The sequence below is a fragment of the Tenrec ecaudatus genome, chromosome 18, assembly GCF_050624435.1.
Source record: "Tenrec ecaudatus isolate mTenEca1 chromosome 18, mTenEca1.hap1, whole genome shotgun sequence".
Taxonomy (NCBI): Eukaryota; Metazoa; Chordata; class Mammalia; order Afrosoricida; family Tenrecidae; genus Tenrec; species Tenrec ecaudatus.
This window is the reverse complement of record NC_134547.1, coordinates 1,146,300-1,152,565: the sequence shown is the minus strand read 5'-3', so window position 1 is coordinate 1,152,565 and position 6,266 is coordinate 1,146,300. Positions and strand designations below refer to the sequence as shown.

At 46.1% G+C, this 6,266-nt stretch overlaps 1 pseudogene; it reads left to right on the top strand.

Moving 5' to 3' along the window:
* The first annotated feature begins 5,060 nt into the window (after window positions 1–5,060).
* LOC142432557 (vomeronasal type-1 receptor 1-like) lies at window positions 5,061–5,983 on the top strand (annotated as a pseudogene).
* The last annotated feature ends 283 nt before the right edge of the window (window positions 5,984–6,266 follow it).

Here is a 6,266-nt window from a genome sequence, read left to right as displayed (position 1 = left end):
ATCTAGCTGGGAACTTGGCATCATTTTACACTTTTGGGGTACCTTTAGTGTCTTGAGGTGGCAGATTATCTTGTATTATTATCCAGGTGGGCTTAGGTAAGCACAAGATTCCTTACAATAAAGAAGCTGCAGCAGGTAAGACGGTACTGAAATGCTGGGAACAGGAAGGTGATTGCCCAAAGCAGTGGAGAAAGAGGGTGGAGAGTTTGCTGTCTGAGAATAACATTCTGTCTCATCACACACATGCTTGTGAAGGAATGCTAAGAGCAGCTTTCTTCATGACAGTCAGATACAGGAAACAGTCCGAATGTCAATCAACAGGAGGAAGCTTACCTCAACATTGATGGATACAATGGGATGCGTCCCAGCAGTATCGAGAAGAAAAAAGATAGAAAGTAGATGCTCCAACAGCTGAAATTGATCTCACAAAATGTGATGCCATAAGGGAAATTTAGATGTATAACAAGTGATTCCACTTCCGTTGACCGTATCTTGTACTCCAGCATGTGGGACACACGCGGCTGTGTGGAGGGCTGGGTTTCCTGTAGGCTTGTTTCACTGAAGGGAGTTAGAACATCAACTAGATCGGGAGTGGAGAGAAAGGGGTTAGGTGAATGGCGGAGAAAATATGGTGACATGTGAATGATAAATTGTACTGTGTGTGTGTACAGCTGGGTGATAACATCCTAACAGCCTCAGACACCTGGACTGAATGAGCAAAGACCAGGTGGCTTCTGGTTCCTCGAGGCAGAAATCTGGTAGATTCTCCATGGCAGTTGGTTTTTTGGTTTGTTTTTTAATGTTTCTGCCCAAATCTAAGTGAAATATTTTGTTGTTGTTGTTGTTCTTGTTGGGGTTTGGGTTTGTCTGTTTGTTTGCTTGGTCATGGACCTAAGGGAATCTTGGGAATACTATAAGAGTGGAAATACAAAATCTGTAGGATAACTGACCCAGGAGAGAACAGTGCTAACTCACTGTTACCTACCTTTTCTCCTTTTCGTCATGATTTCGAGGGAAACTTTCTCTGTGGAACAGTTCTGCTGTTCTCTTTGGATCTGATTGTTACATACTAGTTGCTTGTTTTGATGATTGTAACGTGAATGAAAGTTCCTCCCAAATCACTGGGGGAGTGCAGCGGAACAGCAAGGGAATGGAGTGGCAAGGTCTCCAGGGAATGCTGAAAGTGGACTTTGGGGCCAGGGCGTGGTGCCCCAACAGACTGGACTGGAAAACGCTCCTAAGGGCCAGCAAACGATCCCTGAACTAACTACAAGCTTTTCTCTTGTGAACTGTTTTGTTCTGTTCTTTGTCAGTGGTTTGTTTTTGTTGTTTTGTTGTCTGGTTGTATACTGTTGCTTTGTTTTCCTCTGTCTAGTTTTCATGCATGTTAGTGACTCCACAGGTCTGTCTGAATAGGACAGGCTGGATGAACTATCTGGAGGAAAAACAACGGGACAGACAGTTCCGGGGGGACTTGGGGTGGGGGGGTAGTGGGGGGGAAGGAAGTGGTGTTAACAAACCCAGGGACAAGGGAAAAACATGGGACCCCAAATGGTAGAGAAGGGGGAGTGGCAGGCCTGGTGGGAAATGATCAAGGGTAAGGTTGCTTAGAGAAGAGGTATACTCTAGCCCAGGTGGCGATGAAGCATGGTAGTAGGACAGGAGGAAGGTCAAGGGAGATGGAGGAAAGAGCTAGGAGTCAAAGGGCATTCATGGAGGTCTAGACAAAGACATGTACATGCAAATATATATAGGAGGATGGGGAAATAGATCTATGTGTCTATATTTATAGGTCAAGTATTAAGGTGGCGGAAGGACCTTGGGCCTCTACTCAAACACTCCCTCAATGCATGAATACCTTCTTTTATTAAATTGGAACTCTATGATGCTCACTCTCCCGACACAACGGCTGAAGCCAAAGTGGGTGAACAAGTAAAAGTGGTGAAGAAAGCTGATGGTGCCCGGCTATCAAAAGAGATAGTGACTGGGGTCTTAAAGGCTTGAAGATAAACAAGCGGCCATCTAGCTCAGAAGCAACAAATTCCACATGGAAGAACACACCAGCCTGTGTGATCGAGTGGTCCCAAAGGGATCAGTTACCAGGCAGCAAAGAACAAAAAATCATATCATTGACTGCACACCTCCATGATAGGATCGCTGAAGACAAATTGGTGCATAAGCAAATGTGGTGAAGAAAGCTGATGGTGCCCGGCTATCAAAAGAGATAGTGTCTGGGGTCTTAAAGGCTTGAAGGTGAACAAGTGGCCATCTAGCTCAGAAGCAAATAAGCCCACATGGAAGAAGCACACCGGCCAGTGCGATCACGAGGTGCCCAAGGGACCAGGTATAAGGCATCATGCAAAAAAAAAAAGATATAAGTGTGTGTATGTATGTGTATATATGTGTGTATATATATATATATATGTATGTGTATATATGTATATATATATCATATTAAATGAAGGGGGAAGTGCAGAGTGGAGACCCAAGGCCCAAGTGTCGGCCAATGGAGATCCCCTCATAGAGGGGTTTAGGAGAGGAGAGGGGTTAATTAGGGTGTGAGGTAGTATCGATGAAGAACACAGCTTTCACCCAGATCCTGGATGCTTCCTCCCCCCGACTACCATGATCCGAATTCTACCTTGCAGGGCTGGATAGGACAGAGGCTGTACACTGGTACATATGAGGGTTGGAGGTACAGGGAATCCAGGGCGGATGATACCTTCAGGACCAAGGGTGTGAGGGACGATGCTGGGAGAGTGGAGGGTGAGTGGGTTGGAAAGGGGGAACTGATTACAAGGATCCACATGTGACCTCTTCCCTGGGAGAGGGACAGCAGAGAAGGGGGGAAGGGAGACTCCGGATAGGGCAAGATATGACAAAATAACCATGTATAAATTACCAAGGGCATATGAGGGAGGGGGGAATGGGGAGGGAGGGGGAAAAAAAAGAGGACCTGATGCAAGGGGCTTAAGTGGAGAGCAAATGCCTTGAGAATGATTGGGGCAGGGAATGTATGGATGTGCTTTATACAATTGATGTATGTATATGTATGGACTGTGGTAAGAGTTGTTTGAGTCCCTAATAAAATGTAAAAGAGGAAAAGAGAAAAAAATGATTAGGGCAAAGACTGTACAGATGTGCTTTATACAATTGATGTATGTATATGTATGAACTGTGAAAAGAATTGTATCAGCCCCAATAAATTGTTAAAATTAAAAAAAAAAGAAAGTTCCTCCAAGAAACGTCCCCAAGTCCCCTTACAATCACTGTCAGTGCACTTGGAGGTGACATGATAATCTCAGACCTGCAGGGAGATGAGGTCAGGATCCTCAGCGTTATAATTCAGGATCCAGGTGTCTTTCCACGACCCACACACCGACAGTCATCTTCGTATCAAAGTGCCTGGTTGCAAAGATCAATAGGTGAGTGTTTCTGTCACAGAAATAGGGTATTTCGCCTTCTCCAAAACTACATCTGCTAAAGCTTAGAATTTATATTCTAAAACAGGGAACATTGCAGCTGATTTTAATGGAATCCATTGTTTAAGTACATGCTATCTTTCAGGAGGGAGTATTTGGAATTCTGGGATAGATTTGGGAATTCTATGATGGTGACAAGCATTTCCCACTATTCTAGAAACTGCCCACGACAAAGGCTGCCCATCCAGTAGGGAACATAGGGAACCAGAGGAGAGAAATCTAGTCTAACTCTAAGCTCATCAGTGGGAGTCGAGGTGCCAGCTCAGCTCCACAAGAGAGAAAAGAGTGGGTCCAGAACAGCCTAGTCTCCCTGTGGAGTCTCCCAGAATGGGGGGCTAAGTCTGTTGATCCTGAGTCTTAGTGCCAGGTCCTAGACTAATTCAGTAGAACTTGTAAAATATGTCCCTGAATTGCAGGCAATATTCCAAAGGAATGAGGAGCCAGAGGGTGGGTAGGGCTATGTCAGGGACTGGCTTGGCCCAAAGGCACTTGATGAAGATGAGGTAGCTATGGGCACAGGGAGGCTTCCTGCTCATACCATCCTCCTGGCCTTAGAACACAGACTCCCAACCATGACACAGATCACAAGACCAGGCTGCCTCCAGGCTGTTTTTCTGGTTCCCTCTGTCCCAATATTCACTCTGATGCAAATCACTTTCTGTAACAACGCCCTGAGGTCAACAGAGAAACCAGACCTCTGGTAAAGAAGGAGTTCCTGTGGCCTCATCCACCCTTCTTGTGAAGGGAGCCACGCTGATGTGGATTCTTCTAAATTCTGTATTTTTGCTGATTCACAACTCCCTCCTCCCTCTAGTGCATGTTTCCGTCAGTGCCTGCCATTCTTCTGTGTGTCTAAGAGCCTCTGGCCTCCCTGGCTTGGGGTCATCTCCCTTGGCAGTGATACTGAGCACCCAGCCAGACTTGATTGGTGACACCAGGACTGATTCAAGAAACCTCTACCTCATGTTCCTACATTGAAGGTGGTTCAGTAAGGGAATGAGTATCGACTGGAACATGGTTGTAAAGATGATGTAGATGCGATGCACCAGTTGGAGGTCTGGTACCACCTGGAATGCCATAAGGAGCTCTGCGGGCACTGTGGGTAATGTATTTATGGGGTTGCCAATCACAGGGTCAGGGCTTGAACCTACTAGCGTCTCTGCGAGAGAAAAAAGAGTAGCTGCCTACTCTCATAAGGGGTTAGCCACTTGGCAGCCCAAAGGGGAAGTTCTCCTCTGTCCTATAGGGTCCTCAGTGCAGGGCTGGGGTTTGGGATGACAAGCGTCTGCACTGAGCCAGCAATCAAACACCTGATGGTCATGTTTGAGAATCAACTCTGTGCTCACCCAAGGAACGTGGAGATGAGCAACAAGTGTGAAAGCTTGTGTGTAACTGACCTGCCCTTGGAATGTGGGGAGATACTAAATCTAAAACCTGAAGCCAGAGACTGCTTTTCTAGAGAGTTGTGTCCTTCTACATGCAAAACAATTGCAAACCACATTTTTCGTATCAAGTTTGTTTGTTTTTTGTCTGTCTTCTCCCCTCAGGCTTCTCAGATCCTGAAGTAAATAGCAACCTATGACTAGTAGCCTAATGGTTCCCAGTGGCTTGGCATTTGGGAATCTTTTCCTCCAAAGGGGCGCTGGCTCCTGGGGAATGCCTCACTTCTGTGTCTTCACGTGACCTTGGCATTTGCTGGACACAAACTCAAGCCCGTCGACCAGATTATCAAGCATCTGTGTTCAGCCAACACCGCGGTGCTTCTTTCTAAGGGAGTCCCTCAGGCCATGGCAGCTCTGGGACTGAAAGAGCCCCTGGATGACGTGGGCTGCAAACTCCTTCTACCTTCACCAGGTGGCCCGCGGGACCTCCCTCTGTACCACCTGCCTCCTGAGTGGCTTCCAGGCCGTCACAGTCAGCTCCAGTGCGCCCAGGTGGAGAGAGTTCAAAAGGAGAGGCTCAGAGCATATTGTGTCTTCCTGCTACACCTGCTGGCTCTTCAGTTTTCTATTGCGGATTAGGATTCCTTTTATGGTGAGTGGGCCGAGCCGTAGCAGAAACATCACCGTCATAAATGATTATGGCTACTGCTCTGGTAGGTCTCAGCGGTCAGTTAAATTATTACTCCACGCTCTCCTGTTTGCTTCCACTAATTTCATGTTCCTGGGACTCATGGTCTGGGCCAGTGGCTTCATGGTGTTCCTTCTGTGAAAACACAGGCAGAGGGTCCACCATATACACAGCAAACCCCTCTCCCATAGAGCTTCTGCCGAGACCAGAGCCACCCACACGATCCTGGTGCTGGTAAGTATAGATGTCTGCTTTCACTCCCTCTCTTCCAGCTTGGCGTTTTACATGACAATGTTTGATACTAAAATGCCAACTTGTTCAAAGTCACCGCCCTTTTGACTGGTTGTTTCCCCACCTGCAGCCCCTTTGTGCTGATCAGCAGGGACATTTGTTTGTCTTGTTCGTGCTTGCTTAGAAGAGGAGTAACATAAAATCCATTCAGTCAGAGTTGCTATAATGATATTTTGTTTGCAGAAACTTCACTTATGAATTTATTAATTTGTCATAGATGTTTATATCAAGCCTATATTCTGGGAACACAGTATAGAATTGTCTCTGACTAAAATTGCACATTGTCATAGATATTTCTGGTCCATCAGTAAATGTAAGAACTAGAAAATTACGGGTTTGCATGTGTTTGTTGGTTTCCACCATGGAATTGATTCTGACTCATAAGGAGTGTATAGGACATAATAGTAAGTAACACCCTATAGA